The 15,326-nt window shown below is 27.4% G+C and overlaps 1 protein-coding gene across 2 annotated transcripts in view; it reads right to left on the bottom strand.

The window, feature by feature from the left end:
* Positions 1-15,326, bottom strand: part of LOC129907245 (uncharacterized) — a 236,637-nt gene that overhangs the window by 38,237 nt on the left and 183,074 nt on the right. The gene's annotated exons all lie outside the window — the stretch shown is intronic.

The raw sequence follows: 15,326 nt of genomic DNA, 5'->3' as shown, positions 1-15,326 counted from the left end.
AGGAAATCCTCCTTTAAATAAAACTATACTTTTCTAAAGGATTTTTGTATGCTGATTCCGAATCCGAAGTCAGAATTGACCTATCACGTCACGTTTTTTAGATATTCCTGTTAGAAAATCTCAATTTTGCTGTTTTCGAAGAAATATTTTGGCCCAATGTAATCTTTTTTAATTAAAATTGATACAGTTTATGAAAGAACTTATTTTTTCTTTCAAATTCAATTTCAATCTTCTCAATATCTCTTTTCATCTCCGAGATATCTTAATTTAAGTAAGTTTAGTAGGTTTGGCATATCTTACCATAAAGAAACTGATCTCTGAAAATTAATATATCTTTCTCCCTAGAACAAAAGTATACTTTTCTAATGGATTTTAGTGTGCTGATTTTGAATCCAAACTCAAAAAATTTTGGGTCAGCTCTGGTTTTTGAGATATAGTAGTTTTTTGAGATTTTCTAAAAAAAACTTGATTTTGTGATACTTTAATGCGAATATCTCAAATCCTGACGTGATCGAATTTTTTTGACCTCGGATTCTAACTCAACACATTAAAAATTATAAGAAAAGTATACTTTTGCTTCTAGGAGAACCAAATCTGAAGCTTTACAAGGAAGTTTATCGAATAGTTTATTACAAATAAGATATTTTTAAATAGAAAAATAGTATATAAAATTACAAAACACGGATAAATTTTGTTTAATGTATTTTATTTTGGTTTTCTTTACATATTTGACTTTTTAAATATAATGGGCATTGATATTTTACATTTTCCTTAATTAAGGTGTTTTTGTTGATGTAGGATTTACTAAAAAGTGAAGGATTTCGATATTTCTGCTTTTTTTGTCAATCAATATTTTATAATATGAGTAAAGATTAATGTAAAAGGACATATTTGGTGTCAATCGATAGGTCATATTATGAGAAATAAGTCCTCTAAATTTGAGCTCAATGCAACAAATAGTTTTGATTTTATACAAGTTGAAATGAATCTAAAAGGGTGATTTTTTTAGAAACTACCCACATTTTTCAAAAATCATTTTTACAAAAATAGTACCTGATAGAATTTTTCTGAAACCAAATTAAGATTCAAAAAAGTCTAATCTTTCATAATATCAAAAAATTATTTGAAAGAGAAAAAAAAGTTAAATTTTGCAGACCAGTGTTATTTTAAAGAAAAACCAGCCAAAATTAAAAAAAAAAATCAAAAACGTTATCTTAACAAAAAGTATTTCGTTATGACTATAAAATAACACTGGTCAACAAGGTTTTTGTTACATGAAACCAGTTACAAAACCATTTGTGTGCTGAGATCGAATCCGAAGTCATAACAGTTCTATCACATCATGTTTTTGAGATATTCCCGTTAGAAAATCGAAAATGCCGTTTCTTACCAGTTTTCGAGGTTATTTCTTAAAGTTTGGTAAGTTTGGTTATTTGGTTTATAAAAGAACTACACTTTGTCTCTCTAATTCCGTTTAGATCATTTAAATATCTCTTTTAATCTTTGAGAAATCTTAAATTGAAGTCAACGTGTTTGGTATATCGTTTGTTCATTTGCCTTTAATAGCAAATCTCGAAAAGTTCTTTACCAATCACTTTGAAATTTTGACATAACGTTCCATTTACACTCCCCTAAGTTTTTGGTATTTCACTGTTAGATACAGCAAATTGTGACCGTGTCCGATAGTTTGTACTAAAAATTTACTAATTAGAAAAGTATAACTTTTTTTTTTTTGTTAAAAACAATATAAAATAAAACGTTTGTTTCAAAATTTCAAAGTGATTGGTAAAGAACTTTTCGAGATTTGCTATTAAAGGCAAATGAACAAACGATATACCAAACACGTTGACTTTTTCTATATGAAGCCTCGTTTTTATGGTCTCTAATTTTTATTACTTTTTTTTTTTTTTTGCTAAATTTTGGCTCATGCAAAGCGTACTAACATACTTTAATGAAAAAATGTACCTTTTGAATATTAATAATTTCCTGGAGCTGGGAATTGCACGGCGCAAACTCGAGGCACCAGTTTTTTTTTTTTTATTTTACTTTAAAAAAATTGTATCAATATTTCATAATATCAATAAAAACATGTACTTTTCTGAATTTGAATAAATGCTTTCAGTTTTCCAGTCGTCCAGAGGGATTTTCCCCCTTATTTTTGCAGGCTTGGGTGTAAAATGTATCCATATATGCTATGTCCTTAATGTATTTTTACTGAACTAGCAACTGTAAATTTTAAATATTCGTTTTTAATTAAATCATGTAGGTATTCAACTTAAACTTTTAACTTATGATAATATTAGTTAACATGAGCTTTTAAAAAATGTATTCAAACTTTGTTTTCTATAGAACAAGTAAATTTATATAAAATCAGCTAAAATTCGACATTCGATGGCATCGATGCAGAAACAAGTTACGATACGATATCTAAATGCTAGTAGAACATTTCTGAGAAATGTATGAAAATTAATTCTTAAATTTCAGTAAAAACAACATAGACTTTTAGGTACATAAAATTAATATTTAAATCAATGCAATAATTAAAAATTGTTCCCCTAATGAAACTAGACAAAAAGTTTTTATTTCCAAAGGATGAAGGATAAAAAATATTGGTTGGTATGCTGTTCACCGGAGAGAAGTTCAACGAAATAGTGTAAAATACCGATTCAAGTACCGTTTTTGAAAGTTTGAAACTGATTTTTCGCAACAATAAGTTATGTTTCTTTCACATTAAAACACCACTTATAACAGACAATGCTCCCCACCCAAAAGAATTTTATTAAATTTTTAAACTCTAGAAATCTAGATTTTCATCACAAAAAAATATTAGGTTATTACCAAATTTCATCAATTTGTATTTAAAAAAAAAAACACCCTTTCATCCATAATATTCTTATGGACACTCTTATTTTCATGGTTCTAATCTCAAATCTAAAAATACTAAATTTCAATACGATATCATTTTTCGTACTGGATCCTTGCAACAGTCCAATATTTTCTCTTCATTTAAAAAAAACACCCTTTCACCTGAAAATATTTTTATAGAGTCATTTAATTCGTAACTCCCAAAACAGAGAAAATATTTTTAATAATATTCGTTAGGGTACCATTTATAATATTTATTTTTTGGGGACTTATCGCGAAGTGTCCATTATTAAAAAATTAAAATAAAAAAAAACACCCTTTTAACTAGAGTATACCTATTTTAATTTTTTTAGTTTTTTTTTATTGTCAAATATAGGGCCAGTAAAAATAATCACATTTTCATGTTCGTACCTTTAAAACCCAAAAACCGGAAGTCAGCCTGTTATCTTTTCTACCAAAAACAATCAACATTTACTCCTAGACTACTTGGGATTGTATTCCTGTTCTTCCGTAAAATATATACGGATGTGATTCTATTGTGCCGGGTAATTGCATTTTTCTGTGTGGTTCGTATAATAACTGGCCATTGTTGTTTTTGTAAAATTTATTTTTTCTTCATCTCAATGAGTTTTATATGCATACAATTCAACGGAAAATGATCCTGTTAAGCGGGTAAACATTGTATTGGTAGGTTTAATAAGTCATATTAAGTGGGTGTTATATATACGTTTGTTTGTATGTGTGTGTGTGTGTGAATGTTTGTTTATAAAAGGGCTTTCTTCTGTTGAGAAGAACCAGCAATGCATTAATTGGAATTAAGTGGATTCGATAGATTATCAGGTGGGTGATTATGGAAATACATACATACCTCTGCGTCACACAAGTGGTTGAATTTTATTTTAGTGAAATTGAACTGTTGATGTGTAGGTATAGGTTTCATCAATTCGTAGGTAATTGGATTAAAGTAAAAGACTGTATATAGGAATGAAATTGATGATAGGGTTAAACATTTCTAACAAATTACTTTAAAGGGATCCATTTTAATAAAAAATTAACAAATTTGAAGACTTGAAAAGTAAAAAGCAATAAGTCATTTAAAAATTAAAATAAAAACAGAACTGGACAGTATTTTGAGTCTCTTAAATTCTATATCACATAAAATTTCCATAAAAAAATTCGTTTTCAATCAAAAACATACATTCATTTGCATGTTTATTTCCAATAAAAACCTGACATTTTAAATATACATACAACAAAGTGATGTGACGGCATTGACCAATTTTTTCTAACAACACGATATCGTCGGTGAAACCAGAAAAGTGTGTAACTCCATTTTAGCAAATTTTATAGGAGAGCAAAAAAACAAAATCGTTTTGAAGGCATTTGTATGAGTTTTCATTTTATAATTTGCTTATAAAATAAAAACTATGAACTTTAAGGGGATTCTGAGTTTAAGGAACGGTAGATATTAGGTTTGTCTAATAGATGGCAATCAAATCTAGTTTTCAGAAAATTTGGAGTTACACACTTTTCTGGTTTCACCGACGATATACAATAAATATTTTATTTATTTTCTTTAATCGACTTTTCAATCAGGATCAAGACCAGAGTTTTTAATTAAAATCTAGACTTTTTAAATAGTATTCAAATAATAAAGTTGAGTGGTATTTGGTTTACAAAACACGACATTTATGTATGTTTGTAATTTTATAAAGCTTTCAGGTACTCAAAAACTAGGATTAACCTATATATAAAACTTCGTATCACTTAAAAAAGTTCTTGATGACTATTCAGATATAAAGGTATTGTAAACTTTACTCAATACCCTAGAAAAGATATTGAATCACATTAATTAATCATAGAAATAATTTTTATATAAATAAATTGAATGCTTTTTAAGAAATTGACTAAATAAAAGAATGAATCAAACATTCGAGAGGTTTACACATTTTTACTCATAAAAAAATATTTTAAATTTTTTTTTTTATAAAATCATTATTAGAATATAAGATCAAGAAAATAATACTAACCAATTCGACGGCTTTTGATTTTTTTCTGTAAAAATTCGTGTTGGTACTTTTTAAGGAAGATTTTGGTTCACTTACAAAGTTTTAGTCATTTGAAATAATTTTTATATTTTCTTTAATATTTTTTTAAATTGAGGTTATACATAATTCTACCCACCTGAATCGCACCCGGGGTTTTGGAAAAATGTTGAAGTTATTGTTAAGATATTCATCATTGAGTTTTAGATAATGTTTATTAAAAAAAAAAAAATTGCACGACTGGGGTCGCACGTACTTGCTCTTATGCTTAAAGTTACTCTTATCTTGAAGCTTTTTATTCAAGAAAATTAGGGAAAATTTAAAATTTGATATTTTCAAGACATTTAAAAAAAAATTAAAATATAAAATCGGTTTTTATAATTAATTAAAACCCGATTTAAATGATCTTTTACAAAAAATTAAGTATGTCATTTTATTTCTTGTATATTAGAAAAAATTTTTAGAAAAAAATTTCGAAAATCGTTAGAGCCGTTTTTTAAAAAAATTATTTTTTATATATAAAAATTTTCTAACATTTTCCCAAAAAAAAGTTGGTATGCCATTTTGAAGAAATAATTAATTTACACATAAAAACAAAATTTCAAAATTTTTCACAAAAAATTGATTTTTCAAAAAAAAAAAAATTGAAATATTTTTTAAAAATCCAAAAATGTGTGTTTCGAAAGTTCTCTAAAATTTTAATCAAAATTCATACAAAAATTTTAATCAAAATCGTTAGTGCAGTTTTTGAAAAAAATTAAATTTTCTATTTCCGTTACATGACAGGTACCGTTAGTTTTGGTCCTAAAAACAAAATTTCAATTTGTCTTCTAAGGAATCACTCAAAACTGTTAAGTACCAAGTTTGAAGAAAATTGCTCCATTAGTTTAGGCTGTAGCTCGAGGTACACACAGACGGACAGACAGACAGAATTGCCGGACCCACTTTTTTGGCATTCTCCATCATCGTAATGTCATATGTAAAATACTAAAATTGTTATCTCGAGTTCGATTTTTTTACTTATCCTAAACTTGCCCTATAGTACCTATATCGCAAGTAAAAATTAGACATTTCTTACCAGCAAGCTACTCGTATCTATTAATTCTTTCGGATCCAGCGTTACTCTTACTCTCATGTTACATATTTTTAAAAATTCGTAAAAATATTAAATTAAATAATTTTTTAGGTTTCGATGGCTTATTTGAAAGATATTAATGCCTAGTTACTGGATTATTACAAAAAGTTAGTCAAATATTATACCTTTAATTTTTTTTATCGAAAAAGGGACTGAAATTCACATTTTTTTTTTGCAAACAAAATTTTTTTTATCCTATGGTCATAACTTTGATAAAAAGATTAAAAAAATGTTAATGCGAAAGTGTTTAGTTTTTTGGCTTAGAATTATAGTTTCATAAAAAGTTATTTTCTCAGTTGTCCGATTTTTTTTGTAGGTCATAGTGCATGTTACTTACATGTAAAATGAGAGTAACACATTAGTTTTGCTATTTATTTTTTTGGAAAATAACTTTTTGTTATTGATATTTCTTAGTTGTGATGTTTTCGACACGATAATACTGAAAAAAAACATTTTTTAATATTGATTTTCATAGCTTGGGTTCGAAAGGGTTAAAAACGCCATAATTTCAGAAATAAGTGTTAAGTTTTTTTTTATCGCTTTTCGAAAATCATTGGTTAATTAGCTGGGTACATCCATAGGTTTTTTTTTTCTAATATGCCACCACTCTTTTACATGAAAAAATTTAGACTTTTTTGATTTGTAATTCCCATGGAAATTTTAATTTAATTTTAGAGGAAATTAAAAAAAAAGATCTGATTTTTAAATAACATAAATGGTTTTGACCTCCTAACAAAGTAGGTGGCTATGTCATTTTATTATTCGCATAGTAAAAAATTTTAAGAAAAAAAAGTTGTAAATCGTTACTGACGTTTTTTTTTAACAGTTTTCTGGCATATTAAATCATTTTTTTTTTATTTTCAAAAAAATATTTGGTATGCCATTAAAAACAAATTACTAATAACTGACGTATTAAATCAATCTTTTCAATAAATTGATTTTTCTTTTTTTTTTCAATCCAAAAATATTTTTTTTGTTATGACATAGGTAAAGATCGCTTAAACGTTAAAAAAAAATTTATTTGAAATAAGAGAAAGTCAGAAACAAAAAAAAAGCGGTTCTTTGACAAAAAAAGTAAACGAAAATTAAAACGATCATTTTTGAGAAAATTAAAATTTATTCATTTTGGTTAATGTTGATTTTTATCCTAACAATAAAATTTTAACTCCCACAAAAGCCATAACTGCCAAGTTAGAAATGCATCGCTTCAGTAGTTTAGGCTGTAGTTCAAGATACATATACACATCGACAGACAGACGGACAGAAAAAATTGCGGGACAAGTGGGTTTCTTTATCCTGAGTTCGATTTTTTTACATTTTCCATTTGGACGAGAGGATCAAATTTTGTTCAATGAGTTTTTGAAAAAAAAAAAAAAAAAAAAATAGTTTTTAATTTCGAGACTTTCAAATTTTGAATTAAATAAATTTTAACACAGTGGCATAGGAATTTGGAGTAGCAACCTTAACACAATTTGTTTGTTTCGAAATTATATGTGTGTCACATGATGGCTATGAGGAAATAAAAGTAAAATAGATAATTGTTCACTACGGCGTATACGCAACATTTTTGTTTGTATTTTCAATGAAATGAAATTGTAAATAGAAATTAGCTTCCAACTCAAAATGACAGTTTCTCACCAGAGATTATAGTAGATTAGGCAAGGTCATTCAATCATAAAAAAAAAAACGAAAGAATAACAACCCTTTTTTAATTTGCATGTTATATCTTTGTCAAAATATGATGAATTTTTTTTAGAATTTCTTTCATTCTTTTTTGATTTTTAATTTAAAATAATTTTTTTATATTTTGAAAGAAAACTTAAGGCGTTAATAAAAAAGTAATTTCATCATGGTCGCTTGAATTTCTTCTCTTTATCCTTCATTTCATTTTCAAAAACTGTTTTAATACAATTATCCTTTTTTCCCTTAAATTATTATCTCTTCTTCATAAAGGACAAAGTAACGCAAAAATTCATAGAACTTATGATCCTATTGAAAAATTTGCATGAAACCGCGAAATTTAACGAACAAAAAAGAAACTTTTTCCTTTCGCAATCTCCTTGCAGAGAAAAAAAAAATCATCCTCCCTAAGCGGGCAATTTGAAATCTATACTCGTCCCGGTTTCCTTTTGAAATATATGCGGTAGATCACATGCATAAGGGAACAAAAAAATGTAAAAAAAAAGGTTACGTAGCGTCGTCGCCGTCATCGTCATCTTCGTCGGTCGGGCGCCTTCTTAATCATTATAAACTTGAAAAAGTAGAGAAAGCTCTGAATAAAACCTGAATAAATTTAACCAAGTCAACCACAGTTTGGGCTTTGGCAATGATACATCTACGCGTTGATGGATATTTTATGCTTCCTCTTCCCTTAAATTTGCTTTAGCTATTTTGTTGATGAGAGAATTTCTACTAAATTCAGGCAGGGCTTCTTCCTCTTGGTTCGGAATGTTCATACCATTCATGTCCCTTTGACAACAATAGATGAATGTGCTGCATGCAAAAGAGACTCTGTGACTGTGCTGTAGTAGAAAGATTGCTGTAGCAGGATAACATACGTCTTTTGCTGAGTTAACAAGGCATCTAGGGGTATTGTGCTGACATTCTAAGTGCGGTACAAATTGACACATAGTCCCTTTAGAAGAAGCTGCTATACGAGTGAATATAAGAGATACAAAATTCGTCTTGCTTTCCCTTCAAAAAGCGAAGCAGTGCAGATAGAGGAGCTTTGACATATTTAATCAAAATCAATTCAAAAACGACGCAGCAAATTGTATTGCTGGCGTAATTAATTTAATTTGCTTTCAATCACGTTCATGCAATAGATGTTAATGTTAAGGCAAAATCCATCTCATCAATTTCGTTTATCATTCTTATATATAGTTTAAGCTGTGGTTAGAAGGATTCTATATGTTTGCTGTTGGATTATATTATATAAACTGACATACGAGGAGGATATAATCGTATCTGAGTTATTTTGTTGTCTTTAAATTTGTCTCGAATTCTTGGGTTAGATGAAAGGAAGGTATAGGTTTAAATTTCAAGAGGTTTAAGATCGACAATATTCTTGAAGGAACAAAGAGACAAGTATGCAAACTGTTAAGGGTGTTAAGTTATCTTGAAGGTAATTGATTTGCTATAAGATTAATTTTCAAAGTGCATATAACACATCTAATTGACCATGAGGATACGAGTGCGAAAATCAATGTTAATTATATTGACAAATTTCTGAGAATTTGGTTGTAACTTTAAGATATACTTGTGAGAAGAAAGGAATTAAACGATGTGGTAGGTATTGTAGAAAATGCATATTGAAATGATTTGGATTTCGGCATTTATTTGATTTGGTTGCACGTATTTGTCACAATTATAAATAGTTTGTATTTTGAAATGTTTTTTATTTAAAAAATTGTAAATGTAACTTGAAATAAAAATGAGTTTTTACTTTGACTTTGACAAAAAGTTCTTAAATTGATTGAATCTCCTAACAACGCATGCCTTTTTTAATTTTTCTAAAAAAAAAAAAAAATGGGTTTAAAAAAAAAAAACAAAATCATTAGATTTCTTTAAAAAAAATCTATACATTAAAAAAATTCTTAGAAACATTTAAAAAAATTGAAGCTTATAATCACAAGCAGCAGTAGAGTCATTTGGGGTAAGATTGCTCAGTGGGTAAGAGCGCGCAGTGCTTATTTCTCGAGTTGTGTCAACAAAAAAAAATAAAACGAAAAATGAGTAAATCAGCGCTTAGTAAGACGTCAATAAGTGATGACCTTCGCGATTGTGTGCTTAGCTCCATTTTATTTTAAAAGCGGGTTGAAAAAACCCGGCTCAAAACAAAAAAAAAAAAAAGTTGTGCGGGAAAAGTGTGTAGCGTCGGCGTGGGAGCATTATATACCGAGAGTAGTACATATTTTGGAATTGTGCGTATTTATATTTGATTAAAGTCAAAAATTTATTAGATTTTGTTGTATTTTATTATAAATTACCAAATTTATAATAAAATACAACAATAGAAAAAAAAGTACCTTTGTGGGTAAAATCGTGCAGTCCATTTGTGGGTAAGAACGCGCACTTCTCCCCATATTAAACTTTTCTTTTTTCAACAGGACAGAAACATTTGAAACTTGAATTTTGAAAAACGAAGGCTCTTATTCATGAATTCCAAAAAAGAAAGGCCCTAATTTTCTAATTTAATTCGAAATATTTTTTTGTTTGTTTTGTTTTATAAATAAAGTTTAAGTTTTTTTATTTGAACTTTATTTGTTTTTTCATTAACATTTTCATTCATTTTAGTGAAAACTTGAAAGTTTTAAAATAAAGTTTTGTTTAACTAATGGCGTTTTCGATTGGCAGTCCGGAAGCGTCCGGAATCATTCTGAAAAAATTTTATTCATACAAAACTGTCAGTTTTGTGCGAATAAAACGCTTTCAGAATGATTCCGGACTGCCAATCGAAATTACTATAAGTATAACATTTAGTTTTTAGACATTTAGTTGTCGTAAACTGTCAAGATTCCTATTAAAATTATGTGCGCGCTCTTACCCAAGATTTTGCACGATCTTACCCTGACTTTGGGGCAAGAGTGCGCACTTCGACTTCATTTGGTTTTTGTTTTTAATCATATGAAATATTTAAACTAAAAAACTTTTTTTTGTGTTTTCTTGTTCCCAAAGTATAGATTTATCAAATCTAAAAAACATTATGCTGATATCTCTTACAGAATCTTCACAATTTCGTCTTAAAGTGAAAAGTGCGCGCACTTACCCCAACTGACTCTACAAATAATTTGTACTCAAAACAAACTTTTTCTGAAATTGCTTTGAACCATTAAAATAACACTCGCATACCTATAAAAATTCATTCAAATTATGGAAATCGGTTCAGTATTTTAAGAGTTCAAATGGGAGGAAGCAGGTACCGAAAATAATGGAAAAGCCTGCAGGTTCAAAGTTAAATGTACTTGCACTATGGCCAAAATAAAAAAAAATATTTTCCTATCAAAAACGGCTTTAACATAAGACATATTATGATCCATATTTTGAAATAAAAAATATTTTTTTGAACCGCTTTTAATGATGCCTGCTTTTTTTAACTGTAAACAACTGACCTGGGGTCGAATTACAGCACACGATTACGATCATACGTTAACGTTTTGATTATTTCTGTCTCTATTTAATTATTAGAAAACGATAAGGACACATAGCAACCATTCGTTAACGAACGTATGCCGTAATTCGACCCCTGATTTCAATTTAAATACAAATTTTATTTTTCTAAAAATTCAATTTTTTCAACACTACTTTTTTTGAAAAATGCTTGAAATGTTTTTTTAAGACTTCTACAATTAACAAAAAATCAAAAAAGTCTTTTTTTTTTACAAGAAATCTAATTCTTTATTTATGTTTAAAACCATTTTAAAGGTTTTTCGTAGTTTTGATAAAAACTTTTTTAACATTTAAAATTAATGATGAATTAAATTAGAATCAATGGGTTAAAAAAAGCTTTAAAGTTCTAAGCATATTTTACCATAGTATGCACGCGTGACCCAGTCGTGCATTTTATTTTACAATTTCTGGCAATAGAAGACTTCTCAACTAAAAAATGTAGTGAAAAAGTTGTAGATAATGAAAAGATCGACAGCTTTTATTTGGACAGTTTTCTTGCATTTTCTCAACAATGTTGACAAAAATTTTATTTTTCAATGTGTTAAACCTCATTTTTATGATGGTATAGAAAATTTATATTTTTAAGTCTGAACTACACCGAAAAATAAAGTGAAAAAAGTAGGATCATGATAGCTGTCAAAGAATTTTTTTTTTTAATTATCGCATACATTAATGTGTTTTGGATACTTGAATTAATTGTACTTTTTATGATTTTGTGTTTTGATGCACTTACATCTGATGGTAAAATAAATTTTGAAAATATCTTGGATAACACTGGCCAACAGTTTTCAACTTTTTAAAATTCATAGATTTGGGTTCATTAAGCTCAAAAATAATATTGGTTTCTTTCTAGCTTCTAGTTTTTGAAATATTTAATTTTTCATATTTGGTGAAATATTCATACTAATTTTTTATTTTTTTTTATTTTGAGCGTTTATTAAAATTTTCCAGAAAAATTTATATTAAACTCAATGTATTTGGGGTCAGTAAACCTAAAAATCACATTGATTTTTTTCTAGGAGCTCTATTTTTTGAAATACTTTAGTTTTCCAAATTTTGAGGGTTATTTCGTACTTATTTTAAAGTTATGCTTATTTTAACTGTTTGTTAACATTTTCCAAAAATTTTTTTATCGAACCTAATGCATTTGGGTTCACTAAGCCTAAAAATCACACTGGTTGCTTTTTAGGAGCTCTATTTTTTTTTTTTATTTTAGTTTTTCACATTTTTGGGGTAATTTCATACTATTTTTTTTTTTTAGATTTTATTATTACAAGCGTTCTTAAAGTTTTGTTGGAAAAATTTGTTTCTTATGTAATGTATTTCGGTCCAGATAGTAAAATAAAAATAAAAAAAAAATTAAAGTAGGAATTTCAATGCCTTTTTATGTATGAATAATTTAAAAAATACAGCTGCTAGAAAAAAACTAAATTGCACCCTAAATTTAGTAAGAATTGATAAACAACGGTCTGGAAAATGTTTTTGTAATCTTAGATAATAAATTCAATCTTTTTGCTTACATTAAAAAACACATATAGGAAGGTATATCTACGAAATTTTGCTATCACAAAAGTCGTCATGAAAAAGTTCCGTGTGAAGACAAATTTTACAAAATATGTTAAAATCTCACTATGTAATTTCAGTAATTTTTCAAGGATTTTTCAGTAATTTTGAAAGGAAATAGGTAACAAGCAAGCTTCTTAAGTATGTTATTAGGCGGCAAAAAAAGACTTCTTAGAAAAATGTTCGTAAAAAAACATACATACATTAGATAATATACCAAAAATAGCACCCTTGTTGGTTACATTTTTTTTTTTTTTTAGTTAAAAAAATCAACAAAATCTGTACGTATTTCGATTTGGAATGAGATTTCAAGGATTTATACCTTTTAAGTGAAAATTTTCGAAACAGCTGGAGTTATGTTGCGTACGATTTTTTACAAGGCAAGTACACCGAAAAAAAAAACCAATATCAATTTAACATTTTTTAATTATCAAATTAACATTTTTTAAATATCAGCCAAAAATGCTCTATAAAATGTGTTTTATGATATTTAAAATGTTGAAACAACATTTTTATTATCAGGATGATATTTAAATGTCACATTTTGGAAATTTTTTTTGATATTTTATTATCATTTTTTCATATCAATTTCTCATTCCAAATTATTGAAAAATATTAAATAAAAAATTCTTAATGTGTACTAATTTAAAGGCGCTTTGTGTTTTTTCGAAGTAAAATGTATGATTTACTGAGAAAATTTGATCGGCACTAAGATTTTACTTCACATAGTTTGGGAGAAAATAACAAAACAATTACATATATCACCTATAATAAAAAAATAATATCACCATTATTTTGTAAAGAATATTCCCTATCAGTAATGTTTTGAAAAAAGAAAGAAAATTCTTAAAATAATAAAAATAATAAAAATGAAAAGGAAAGAAATAGGTTTCATTATAATAAACTAAAACGTAAAATCTAGTCAACATTGATATTTTAGTTGTCAAAGTGAAATTTTCACTATCCACTTAAACTAAAAAAATGTCAAAATGATATTTTAATTGTCAAAGTGAAATTTTCACTATCCCACCTGAAGTTAAAAAATGTCAAAATGATATGATAAAATATCGAAATTGATATTTTAATTGTTGGACGACTTTTGTCACTGAAAAATGTTAATTTGATAGCTGTTATTATCAAATTTTTTTTTCGGTGTAAAGACACTTTAAAGACGTCATTTTGTTATAAATTTGTATATGTCAATTTTTGTTAAAATTTGTGGAAAAGATTTTTGCAATCACCATTCTTAAAAAAAAAAAACAAAAACAAAAATCCTAAGAAACGTACCTTAAGTAGTGGCCTAACCTCTTAATACAATATAAAAACAAAAGATGTTTAACACAAATATTAAAATCTATTTATAAGGAATGAGTTAATAAAACACGAAATGGTAACGGAGTTACGAATAACAGAGTTACGCGCGACAGAGTTACGGCCGTCAAAGTTACGCGAAACCGAAGTTACGAAAAACTAGAGTTACGAATTCTAAAGTTATGTTAAGCTATGACATGTGATTTTTGGGTTGGCAACAATTGCAACAACAGTTCACCACACCAAAATAACGTCTGTAAAAAAAGGGGTGGTTTGGTTATTATTTTAATATAAATAATAACAAAGTGGGTATATTACAAAATACGCTATGAATAATTATATTAATTAATAGAAAAAAATAAATACGTATTTGCAATATTAGTTGGACAAATAAGAAGTTAAATTCAATTATGTCCCCCCAACTTACATAAGTATACTCATGTTTTTTTTTTCTATTTCAACGTTTTTGTGATCTTCTCACAAAAACAAAACCATATATGTATATTGTATATCTATACCTATCCAATCAAAATTTTACAAGATTAAATAACACCCATTTTCGCTTTACTCATTTAGTTCTGACCAATAAGAAAAATGTTAATCTCTTGTTTGTATTTCCGCATAATTCCATGTCGTTCCTCGCAATTGTTGCCAACCCAAAAATCACATGTCTTAGCTTAACATAACTTTAGAATTCGTAACTCTAGTTTTTCGTAATTCGGTTTCGCGTAACTTTGACGCTCGTAACTCTGTCGCCCGTAACTCTGGTATTCGTAACATCGTGGGTTTCCCATAAAACACATGTTTTTCAAAGAAAATTGACCTAAGAGAAAAACAGTTATAAACTATCCTCACAAACAAAATAGTTATTTGATTATTTTTAGTTATTTTTTAAACGCATCTACAAAAAAACACATTTGCTGATTTAAGAGTTATGTTCATTGGTAGTAACACTTACCATACTCAATCCTTTTTCTTACAAAAATTACTTTTTTTATATTATATAAAAAATCACAAAAATGGCTACCTTGTGAAGAAAATTAAAAGAACAAAACAAATTATGATACGAGTATATGCGAAAGTTTGGAATAACCAATGTCTTTTTTTACATTTTATGTACGCTCCAATGTAGGTAGTGCATTCTGTTATTCATGTTTTATAACTTTCCAAGAATTTAACTAAATACTCCATCTATAAAAGCAAATTAATTTCATTTTTGTTAAATAAACATTCGGTGT

This window comes from Episyrphus balteatus, chromosome 1, assembly GCF_945859705.1.
Source record: "Episyrphus balteatus chromosome 1, idEpiBalt1.1, whole genome shotgun sequence".
Lineage (NCBI taxonomy): Eukaryota > Metazoa > Arthropoda > Insecta > Diptera > Syrphidae > Episyrphus > Episyrphus balteatus.
This window is presented reverse-complemented; position numbering and strand designations above follow the sequence as displayed.